We start from the raw sequence: 12,135 nt of genomic DNA, 5'->3' as shown, positions 1-12,135 counted from the left end.
GTGCATTTGGGCTGGCAAGCCAGGAAGGTAGAATAGAGCTCGGGGAAAGGCAGCAAGGTCTAGAAGGGAACAGGCTGTGACTGCTGGGTAAAGGGTCCCTGTATCAGAGCCTGGCATAGACAGCAGGCCCGGCTTCCCCTGCCAGCCACTGCGGGAATGGCACTACAAGGCTGTGAATGTGAAAACTGCCTACGACTGCTGGCAAGGGCTTTCCAGCCCCAGAAGGAGAAACCATTGGGTGACCTGGAGCTTGTGGAGCGTGAGAGGTGGAGGATGGCGTGCAACTGCAGGAAGGGGTGTTGACCTTGTGGGCTATTCCCCAGAGTGACCAGCAGGAGGTGCCATCCTAGCAGTGAGCGGAGCACTCCTGCCACGTTCATCCACAAAACTGTCCGCCCCTAGTGACAGGATCTTTGCTACTGGAGGTACCATCAGGCAGAACCCAGCTTGAGTTTCAGGGCTGGTGTTGAACCGGTTGTGTGTGTGTGTGATAGAAAAAATTATCCACGATACAAACTACCTGATGGATTTTAAATGTGAAAGCCAGCTACGGGCTCGTCCTCACTAGAGCGAGCACACGCTGAGAGACATTCATTGCATCCATGCCCTCTGCCCTTGCACCAGCGCTGACTTACGCTGGTTGTGAAGGGGTGTGTTTCATCAGTAGTGGTGAGCCGCCTTTTCTTGCTAGCTGAGTCCCCTTTAACACGTCACACAGTTGAAGCCTCTGTCTCTCTCTCTCCCTTTTCCTGCTGGTAAGAAGCAAGTTTGGTGGGTGTTCCCTTGGTTTTTGGTTTTTTTGGATGGAAGTATGAAAGCCAAGGGAGTCCCTGCAGCCCTCTAACAGCGAAGATACAAGAGCGGTCTATACAGTCGTGAATGGTGGGGAGAAAGTGAGTAAGGAAGCGTTATTTAACCCTGCACGTAACACAAAACAGGGGCTACCCAATGAAATTAATAGGCAGCTGGTTTAAAACAAACATAGGGGAGAACTTCTTTACACAACACACAGTCAAGCTGTGGAGCAGGTTGCGAAGGTCAAAAGTATACCTGGGTTCAACAAAGAATTAAGCTCCTGGAGGATATTAGCCAAGATGGCCAGGGACACAACCACATGCTCTGGGTCCCTGAACCTCTGACTGCCAGAAGCTGGGAGTGGATGAGAGGGGCTGCATCATTCAATATATTGCCCTGTTCTGTTCATTCCCTCTGGCACTGGCCACTGTCGGAAGACGCGATGCTGGGCCAGATGAACCATTGGTCTGACCCAGTATGGCCATAAAACTCTCCACTCTATGGCTATGGCTTATTGGCTAAGGCTGCAATTTCTGCCCCCTCTTCTCTTCCACTCCCTCACTCTAAGCCTATGCTGCTTCTCCCCTGCATTATTACAGCAGCATGTGGGATTCCAGACAGCTGAACACTGACAACTAGCTGATTGCTGCTCTCTGGGCTCATTCTAGATGCACAGTTAGCCTGTGGCAAGCTGGGGTGTAAATCTACCCTGCACCAGCCTGCTCTACGCTAAGTGTCTGTGTGGACGCCACTGCTGCATGCTTAAGGTTCCCAAGTGCAACTTCATTTACTGCCATTTCAGAGCGGCGGAGATCAAAGCACACAAGGGGATTTTTAGTGCCTGTTAGTAGCATGCACAGACAGTGCATGGCAGGCGAGCGCACTGTAGATTTACGCCCCCCAGCCTGCCACAAACCAGCTGTTCCTCCCTCTGAAATGAGTGGCTCATCTGTGAGGGTTCTGGCTGTGGATTGCTGGTGCTGGCAGTTCTGCTATGGCTTGCTGGCTGAAAACCTGTAGAAGCGGCAGTGAAGGGCCTCTGGAGGTGTAAACCTCGTGGGGACAGGGCAGGGATTCTCAGTCAGCAAGCGGAGGCTGTACTATCTCTGACCGAGGGCAGAGATGACTCCAGCCATCATTCTAGTGAAGCCCTCACCCTAGCGCACAATCTAGGGAGTCATTGCCCTGCCGGTTGTCGTAATGTCAGTGATTTGTGAGGCAGGGTAATGTGGACAGGGGGATCTTGTGCACTGTCTGCCCTGCGGTTGTTACCTGTGGTAGCTGGATTCAAGCTAGTTCTGGCAGGGCAGCCTGTGCCCAGCTTTTACTGTCTAAACGTGGCCTTAGTCTGTGTCTCCAATCCCTGTCTGTAACATGGGGATATTAAGGCTTCTTTTCTTGCATCTTTTGTTTATCTTATCTCTAGGTTGTAAACTCTTTGGCGCACCTGGTCTGCTGCGTAATAAGCATTTGTACAGCACCTAGCACAATGGGACGCTGATCTCAGTAAGGGTTCCTAGGCACTACCTCAGTGTGTAAGCAAAACTTGCTTGGATGCAAAGAGCATTTCAGTCACTTGACCTTTAGCATAGACAATGCTAACATTAACTGCACAATCATGTCACGTTGTGCCATCTTGCTGCAGTCAACTGCTTGTGGGGCAGAAATCGACGTATTGGAGACAGGCTAACCACATCCGCTAGAGAGCTTCCAAAGAGAAAGGTTTGATTTGCAGGGCATGTTTCAAGAGGTTCAGTGGGCGATGCAGGTTTACGGGCCCTGGAAGGCAAAGCTGACAGCAGAAGAACAAGAAAAAGAAGCTCTTGGATGGACAAGGTGGTATCCCGGTGGATCAAAAGGACTATTAGTCCACAAAGAGATTAGCAGAGAACCATACAGATTGGGCTACCCTGGTTGCAACCCCCACTAATGGAGCTGCCACATAAGAATATCTCCACTATGGAAAGATGCATTTCCAAGGTCAGCCTCATGTGTACTTCTCCCAGCAAGCCCTATGCGCATACTGTAGCTGTTTGCTCTGTGGAGTTTGCCACCGTTCTTCTGGAACAACATTACCGTGCAAGCAAAATGACACCAGCCAGGAATTGGGAAGTGCCCGCCCCTCAAATTATTCCACAGCAAGCGGTTCGTTTGTGAACTGGATACTGGCAGATTGGTGTGTCCAGCTGGGAATAGCAATATCAAGCTGGTACACGGTCCTTGTTACTAGGGTGGAGAGCTGGCCAGCTTCTCAACTGGGTAAATCCTCAGAACCCCACTGAAGTCAACGGAGCTGCAGCTGATTTACACCGGCTGAGGATCTGGTCCGACGTTCTCTTTCCCACCCCTAGGTGTCCCCTCTTTCCCACCCCTAGGTGTCCGGTCACAACACAGCCGTAATAGAGTGTCATCCCCTCACCCCCTCCCGCGTTAAATAACGTTGAAGCCCTTGAGTGATGTCTCTAGGCCGGGGCGATGGCTGTGAGTGCGTTGACGTGCAATGGGCATGCAAAGGGCAGGCATTTGAAATGTGATTTGGGGTGTGGCTAGAGCAATAGGGCTGAGAATGTGGGGCTGCCCCCAGCAATGAGGAAATGGCCCTGAGGGGGGCTCCCACGTATGCCAGGAGAGCCATATACAAATCACACCTGAGACCGGTGTACTCTAAACACCCTGAAACCGTGGGAGAACCGGGGCTGGGAAGCGGGGCAGGCGGGGCTGCCTGGCTGGAAACTGCAGGAGGGTCACAGGGGTGGCGTCGGGCTGCCTCCTTCGTGCATTCAGGGGCCAGGCCTCGCGTGCTAGGAAGCGTCTGACCTGCCCAGTGAGCCGGGGCAGAAAGCTCACAGCTGGCCAGCCAGTTCCCACTCTCTGTGACTACCCCCTTGCTGGAGGGAGGAAGAAGATCCCTCCTGCTGCATGATGGGGTGCGGCTCTGAGGCTGATTACATCCTCACCTCTCCCCGGACAGTCGTGCATCTCTGGGGACAGGACGCGGGTGAGGTCTGGGTTCCCATTCCTTTTCCTTGGCCCTTCTTGCACCGTAGGCCGGACAGAGCTGCCCGTGGGCACACACCACTGCTGGGGTTTGAAAATCCAGAGGCCGCTGCAGTCTCCTTTGGCAGCGGGCCCGGAAAGGAAGGAAATTTGCTAGCATAGCAGGCACTTCCCCTGCCAAACCTGCGGGGCAGCACAAGGCAATGTATGGCCGCATTTCTCCCAGGCACCTCCCAGGCCAGAACCCCTGTGGCTGGCAGGAGATCGCCCAGGCTGACCCGGCATCCGTACACGGGGGAGTTTGCTGGTCATGTCAGTTGGGTTAAGGTGCTACCGTGTGGTCTCAGGCTGGGTGAGATTCACCCCGCCCTGCTCAGCACGAAGCCTTTCACCCCTCTTCTCGCCCCGGCAGGCTGCAGAGCTGAGCGTCACACCGGCTGCTGCAGGGCTGGAGAGGAGGGGTAGGTTGGGGGCTGGGGATGCACACTTACGCAGAACAAATCCCCTGTGCAACCAGCGAGGAGGGGCTCAGGACCCTATTTCAGCCCTCAGGCTAGAGGGGCAGCCTTGGGCGGGAGGAAGAGGGCAGCCCCACAGCTTACCCCTGTGCTGGAGAGAGGGTGGATATGTCTCCATCCACCCTCCCCACCCAATCTGATCTATCCCCTCATCCCGGCAGTCTCTGAGCCCTCCAGCGCCATGCGAGCGGGGGGAATTTCACCCCCGTCACAGCAACGCACTTTCCTAGGCTGCCATGACCCCTGCGGGTTTGCACACAGCGGGAGTCGCTGATGGGGAGCCTGCCGCTGTGCTGACTGATGGGGGCGAGACGCCCTCCCTCGTCGTCAATCAAACCCCCAGTCCACTAGGCCTTGTAAAAGCAGAGAGGCAAAGGCTGTAACGGGAGCCCAGCCGCTGGAAGCCCGCACAAGGTTCGGGAGGCATTTGAAAGGGAAAAAAGCCAATGACAAAGTGGAGGGATACCGTACAGCTGTTCGGTGTATTAATGAATATTCTCTGGGGCATATTAGGTGTGGGAAGGGAGCCAAGTATAATCTCGCCACGGCCACAAAGCCAGAGTTCAGCGCGGCTGGGTTAGTTTAAAAAAGGCAGCACTGTGGGAAGGGCTAAGGGAACTGCTTGGAGCACTTAAACGGATTGCGGAAACGGCAATAAAGCGGGTGGGGTGTTGGTCAAGCTCCGTAAACTGATAGCGTGAAAAGAGCAACCTGGAAACAGGGGGAGGATGGAAATCAGGGGGCCTGGATTGCAAACGAGCTTCGGGAATGTTTGCTCCTGGGCTGCGGAGCGTCTGGCTGCAACGTAGCCTGGAAGAAACCATTGGATGTGCGTATAGTGCCTAGCCCAACTAGATGACCAGTGTGGCCCCCGCAGGCCTTAGACGCTATGTAATAATACGTGATTAGATGCTCTGGATGGCTTAGAGAAGGGTGAAAAGTTTCGGGACACATCTTCGCCGTCTGTGTCGGGCCGGTTTGGACTCAGGCAGAACCTTTCATCCAAGGATTCCTCGGTCCTGGTGTTACAGCTGAACTGTAGAGTCGCTGCCGAGATCACGGTCACCACGCTAGGCGATGCACAAACCCATGGCAAGACCATAGCTGCTCTGAAGAACCTGCGATTTAAGTAGACAAGACAGACACAGGATTATTTAGCTCCATTTTACAGATCGGGAACTGAAGGGGAGAGAGACTTGCTCAAGGTTGCCCAGGGAGTCTGTGGCAGAGCCAGGAATAGACCCCACGGCTTTAACCCCAAGACCCTCCTTTCTTTGCTCAGGGCTTTACAGCTGCTCACTTATAACATCTCAAGGTTAACCCGCCCCTCCCCCCCGCATGCCCACCATCGGAATCGAATTGAAAAGTGTTCAGCTCTGGGGAGGAACACAGCCACCATTGTAACAGCTAGTGCTAGCTTAGTGGGGGAAGTGAAGAGAAGCCACCAAGCCCAGATTAATATTGCCGCAGTAGCACAGAGGGGCAGGAGAGTGGAGTTTGGCGAAGACAGTGGGATAAACACCCTGACGGCTTTAAAAAAAAAAAAAAAAAAAGCGCTATAGCGTCTGTACTGACCACGCGTGGACAGGACCTCTGTTTTGTCTGAGCAGATGACCAACACGGGAAGCAGCACGGTCCTGTCTGTGAAAGAGCTGTGATGGTTTTTTCAGCTGTAATTACAACAAAGGGGGTGACGCAGCATGTCTCCTGGGATGAGCTTGTGCCCCTTTCCCCCGGGGAAGGCTGTACGGCCTAGCTGAGTGTTTCTCAACCTTTTGGATACCAGGGACCAGCTTGCTGCCTTCCTAAACTGTGGCAGGGAGATCTCAGGGGCCGGGAATGGTCCACGGCTCAGTTGTTGAGAAACACTGGCCTAGTGGGTGGCATGCCAGCCAGGGACTCGAGAGACCTGGGTTCTGTTCCTGACTCTGCCACTGGCTGGGCAAGTGAGTGACCTTGGGCAAATCACTTTCCCTGCTGTGTGCCTCAGTTTCCCCATCTGTAAAATGGGGATATTGATTCTGCCCTCCTTTGTAAAGCGCTTTGGGATGTAGGGATTAAAGTGATGAGAGCGAGGTATTATTAGAAAGAGGGTTCAGCAGAGAGGCACACAGGGGCCTAGAGAAGAGGACAGAGCAGGACAACTAGATGCCCCCGTGGAAGCTGGGCACCTCACTTCCTTAGACTCCTTTCAAAATTCCCAGGCCAGAATCTCTTGTGCTGCTGTGGGACCATAGGTGAGTCACTCTGTCTGTCTGGCTCCTGGTAAATACTCCTTTGACAGAGCAGAGCTAATAAAACTAGTATCACCCACAGCTGGGCTGTGTTCTCATGGCTTTGCTACAGAGCTTCATGGCCATCTAGTACTTGGAGAGCCTCCGACAAGAGGCAGGGAGTGACCAGAAGCAGCGTGAATTATCGCTGGTGTCAAGAAGAAAGGAAGCAGGGGCAGCTCTCTGCTAGCGTGAATGGGGACAGCTCTATTGATTCCAATGGAGCTATGATGTTTTACACCAGTCTGGCATCTGCCCCGTGGACTGCAATGAGAAAAGCTCGCAGCAGACCCGCAAGCTGTCAGCTCGCCTCGGCTGGTACAAGGCAAAGATTGTCTCAGCCGGTCTGTGGAAAGGAGGCCAGGGGCCAAGGCCAGCTTGTGGGAGTTACACAAAACCCGCTCCTGTGCTGGAGAACGCATCCGCCAAGTGGGAGGCCGTGCCGGGCGCTCGAAGTGGATTGCTGTTTACAAGGTGTAGCAAGGAGCTTTTCAAGGCTGAGTCATAAACACAACCCTCCCCCCCCCCCCCCCCCAAGCCATATGCTCCACGGTCCTTCGTCCAGGCATCTCCCCGTGCAATCACTGGGGTATACAGGGCCCAGCGCCTCTGAGGACTTAGACCCAGCTGCTCATAGGTGTTTAGGCTCCTAACTTCCACTGAAACCCGTGGGAGCTAGGAGCCTAAATACTTCTGGGGATCTGGGCCTTAGCCCTTTGTTCCTGGAGGGAGAGGTTTGTAGAAGATTATAATTTAGAGACGCTCCCTCCTCAGGGACAGTATTACAAGCATAGGAAGTTGGAGATGTGCCCTGGAGGCGGGCTGGGAACACTGCATGGCCGGGTGTAGCAGTTCACCAGAGATGATCTCCACTTCGCTTTACAGTCACTGGTTTGGTATTTAATGAACCCCAAGATTGGTGCAGTTCCCAAGTGATCGGCAGCTGTCGGGTGCGTCTGAGAGCTGCAGACTGGGCTTTCAGAACTGGGGTCGCGTTGTTTTTTTCCAGTCCTTTTTACTCTCTCTGCCAGCACAGAGCTGCAGGGATGCTTTGAAAGAAACAAACCCACCGAGCGCTGTTATTCCCTGCCCGTGCACTTCCCCGGCCCTCAGCGTGGCCGTATTGCAACACCTTTGGCACCTGGCTGTGATTGGTGGTTCTTTGTGGGCACCATGGATGTCCCTCATTTTGAAAAACCAGACGCTGAACCAAACCTTTTCGTGGCAGACAATTTAAACAGCCCTGACAGTGAGGGTGACCAGATGTCCTTGTAAAATCGGGGCAGTCCCGCTATTTGGGGCTCTCTCTTATAGAGGTGCCTGTTACCTCCCACCTCCTGCCCCAATTTTTCACACTTGCCATCTGGTTGCCCTACTGACAGCTTACAAGGCATGGCAGGATGAGAAACCGCAGGCAAGTGGAGCCAGCGAGAGTTTTTCCTTAGCACCAGAAGTCAGAGCACGTTAACACAAGCAAAATCCCCGGCCTGGGGCTCATCTCATTCCTGGGCGCCTGCCTCTGGGTCCCTTTCTTCCCAAAGGTAGCTTCCACCCTCTGCCTCCCACAAGCAACCCATTATAGTCCTTCCCCTGAACGTCCGTGCAAGGGGAGGGTGAGCTGAGGTGAACCCCTTGGGCACCAGGGATCGAGGAGCACCGCCTGCACGCCTGCCCCCATCCAACCATGGATGCCTTCCCTGGACAAAGCAAAGCTTGTCCAACAGCATGCGCCTGACACCGTGATTGACTGGCTCCCAAAATCAAACTCCAACAGACCCACGAGGGAGAGAGAGTTTCACACCCAGGGACCTGCTACTGAAAAAATTCTGCCCTGGGCCTCCCAGGGTGAACCTGTGAGATCTAGCAGCACCAGCAGCTCAGCTGATCTCTGCCCAGACACCTCCTCATGGCTCTCATTTATGTCTGTGTGAATTCTGCTCATGTCTCTGCTTAAACAGCCACCAGCTGCTGGACCCAACCCCACGTAGCTCTGCAGGTAGGGAGACCAGATGTCCCTATAGAGTCAGGACAGTCCCGCTATGCAGGGCTTGGTCTTATAAGGGCACCTATTATCCCCCACCCCCCATCCCAATTTTACACACTTGCTGTCTGATCACCCTATCTGCAGCTGTGGGGAACACAGTAGGGCCTGGCCCTGCTTGCACCTTCTCCCCCCGGTGGAGGGTCTGGTTCTATTGACTTCAGTGGGGTCAGTCAAATGAGGCAGGCGAGCACGTTGCAGGCCTCAGCACTCAGCAGCATTTCTTCAGTAGCTTGCATTGCAGAAATGACCTCAGGTCACATGGATCTTGCTGACAGACGTGCAAAGGGACCTCTCCCCACAGGCTCCCGCCAGTTTGCTGGAGATCACGGGGGCAGGAGAAACAAAGAGTTTAACTTCTGTCTCTCAGGGGCTGGCCCTGAGCCTTGGGCTAGCCCCCTCGGAGGCCTCCCTCGCGCTTCTCTGTGCCGCCACAAACCAGGGGGTGATCTCCAGATGAACTCCCCGGCTAGGACCCAGCGCTGCATCATCAAACAGCTTTTTGGGAGCAGGAGGGCAGGCCTGACGCACCAGAGCTGTGCGGGTTTCTCCGGGATTGTTCCCAGGCACCGGCCCCGGAACTGCGGCAGCGTTGGGGCCATGCCACTCCCCGTTCAACGAGAAAACCCATATGCACTGTGGGGAAAACACGGTCACTGCTAACAGAAGGTGCACTATGATGCAGCGCTGAAAATTGTGGGTTCAAATCCTGTTGACGATCCCTTGGGAGGGTGGCCATTCCACCTGCACATCAGTATCCTTACAAAACATCCCTCAGTTCACAGGAACACAGTGACCGCAGCTGTTATTTAAAAGGACATCGGCGATTGATAAACATTTTTATGTGCCCATCGGTGCAGTATCTGGACATCAACAATAGCGTGGGAGCATTGGGCCAAATCTTGAAGTCTTTATGCCAGGATTTCAAAGGGTATTTTGCCTGAATCCTGATTATTTAGTATTAAAAACTGAGTAAAGATTTCAGGAGTCAGCCCCACAGTTTAAGAGCATTGCATCCTCCCAAGGGCTGTCAAAAGAAACACGCCGTACATACAAAAAATTCCATACCTGGGTTACCAAGACCACTTTTCATTATTCCACAATTGAACTCCTTCTCTCCTATAGGTGCTGTTTGTTTGTCTGCTTCGCTCAGCTGGGCCAGTTTGGTTTCTTGTCAGTTTCACTTCCTAGTTATAAGGAGTTTCACTCATTCTGAGACCTCCTAAAGGGATGCTGTTGTGTTAGGATTTCCAAGACAGCAGAGGTAGGTTTAACTCTTCAGACTGTGCCACTCACAAAAAAAACCTAGACAGACCTGGTTTCGCTGGTTGAAACATTAAGAAAATCCCGACAATATTTCCTTTGGGATGGTTTATTAGGTTTCATAAACTGGTTTTAAAATATTACACTTTGGCAAAGTCCCTTTAAACTGGAAAGGTACGGAGCTTGTTGGATTTGATGTGGGGCAATGGCATGAGGCTATGCAGAGCCAGATTCTGAGCTGTGGCCAAGGAGATCTCTGTACATAGCAGTGGGAGATGTGGGGCTTTAAGCTGCTTCTGTGCTCCTCTGGTCTGGACTGATCTGAGTTGGGTCTTTTCCCAGCACAAATTAGAGTAGCCCCAGGGCTGCTCTAAACTGCATCGGTTGCCAGTGACCGCTGGGATCTTCGAGACATAGGGATATCCCAGCCGTGCCTCCTGTTTCCCTCCCCAGCCTCAAGTCCCTGGGAGTCGAAGGTGTCAAAGCAGCTACACTGGCTCCGGGCCCCAGAGGTTCCCCTGACGCTTAAATGATCCTAATGCGGTTGGTTACATCAGCTCTAAGGCAGCTTTGTGCCAGCGGCGCAATACAAAGCTACCTTAACACGGCCTGGCTCTTGCCTGCAGGCCCTAGTACATAGTATTTGCTAAATATAAAATGGCCCTGATTCAGCAAAACACTCCAGCACTTCCCTAGTCAGCAAAGCCCATCAACGTCAGTGTGAATTAGACTTCAAGTTTGCTTAGAGTTAAGCAGGTGCTTAAGTTCTTTCCTGAATCAGTGACGATCCGATGGGCTTTATTTTGGCTCGGACACATGCACAAACCACTCCCCTGGGTTAGGAATAGAATCATTTGAAGACACGCAGGGTTTGCTCCAGCAAACAAACCGCAGCCAACGGCATATCTGCAAACGATTCAGGCTTCTAAGCTACTTACTCAAGTAGCCTAGGCCCAGATCCTCCATGGAAGTATGTGTGTAGGGGGGGGGGTCCACTCACTGCGAGTGACACCTCTTCCTGGCTAGCCTGGGGATTAGCTCTGCCAGGCATTGAACCCACCTCCGGCGGTGTCTTCACCCATCCGGTCTCTCCCTGCAGCCCCTCTCGCTCCAGGAACTGCAACCTCCTCTTCATGACTGGACCCCACTGGCTGGGTCACCATACATGTTCCCCTTCCGGGGGTAGCAGAGTCCCTCTTGACCACTGAGCTCAGGCAGGTTTCCTGCTCCCTGCCCCACCAGTGTCACTTCATCGGCAGCTGGTAAGGAGACCCGGGCTGCCCTCTACTCCAGTTCTAGCCCAGGGGCCCTCCAGTCAGCAGCCAAGGCCTGGACCGTCCTACCTTGCTGCTTACCCCTGAGCCGTCTCTTACCATTCCGGGTTCACCAGCTTCCCAACTCCCTCCACTCAGGGAGTAACCACAGCCTGCTTCCCTGCAGCCCCCTTCTGCTGCCAGCTACCTGGCTTATATAGCCCCCGCCTGTGCCGCCTCCCCTGGGTGCTGTCAGCAGTTAGAGCCCAGCCCCCTCTGGCTTCTCCTCCAGGTGCAGCCGGGGCAATTAATAGGCCTACCTAGCCTCCTTAATGCCTCCTTAACGCCCCATCGCAAGACAAATGCCAAATACCTTTGGGGCGCGTTATCCACTGAATGTGTGTGTTCGCGCCAGTCAAGCAGACCCCGTTGGAAGCTTTGTGAGTCTGAAATTGCCCTCGCCATGGCCACACGCTCCTCATTTCCCCCAGCCAGTTCTCATCCAGCGAGGTACAGAACATACTCCCTGTTTTAAGAAGAGAAAAACATTATTACCTTGAAGCTTAAATGAAAAAGCGACGGCCGGGTTAGGCGGGATTCTGCGTCTACCCGGTCGAAGCTGGAATCAGTTAGATTTTCAGGATCCAGCTCAGACGTCTACAAAGGAGACACGGACAGGCCACATCCCTTTCCCCTTAACCCTGCTGTGGAGAGGACATTGATCTGCGTTAGGGGGGCTAAGATTTAACTATAGCCGTGCGCAGTGCGCGGCACAAACGGGCAGTGGGTGGGTAGAAAAGTTCCTGATTGTGCCAGAGAAAGAGAGAGCTGGAAAACGGGTCAGAATCCTCCCATGAATCAATTCTGGCTAGCTCTATGCAGCTCTCCATGGCTGGACGTGGTGCTCAGATGCTACAGTAACCGCAGCTGTGTTCAAGATAAACCAAGCCCGTGCCAGGAATGTAGTGAAGTTCTGGGACATGAGGTGCCAGGGT

General features: G+C 53.6%; 1 long non-coding RNA gene across 1 annotated transcript; it reads right to left on the bottom strand.

Annotated features, from left to right (window-relative positions):
* Positions 1-3,471: 3,471 nt before the first annotated feature.
* LOC137141529 (uncharacterized) lies at positions 3,472-11,281 on the bottom strand. Its single transcript, XR_010916662.1, has 2 exons — positions 10,948-11,281; positions 3,472-5,428 (listed from the first exon to the last, which is right to left on the bottom strand). It is a non-coding gene; the product is annotated as an uncharacterized lncRNA (long non-coding RNA).
* Between the last annotated feature and the right edge of the window lie 854 nt (positions 11,282-12,135).

This window comes from Emydura macquarii, unplaced genomic scaffold, assembly GCF_026122565.2.
Source record: "Emydura macquarii macquarii isolate MOO-44397 ecotype Brisbane River unplaced genomic scaffold, CSIRO-AGI_Emac_v2 contig_3080, whole genome shotgun sequence".
In the NCBI taxonomy this organism is placed as follows: Eukaryota; Metazoa; Chordata; order Testudines; family Chelidae; genus Emydura; species Emydura macquarii.
The sequence above is the reverse complement of the archived record's forward strand: the minus strand, read 5'-3'. Positions and strand labels throughout refer to the sequence as shown.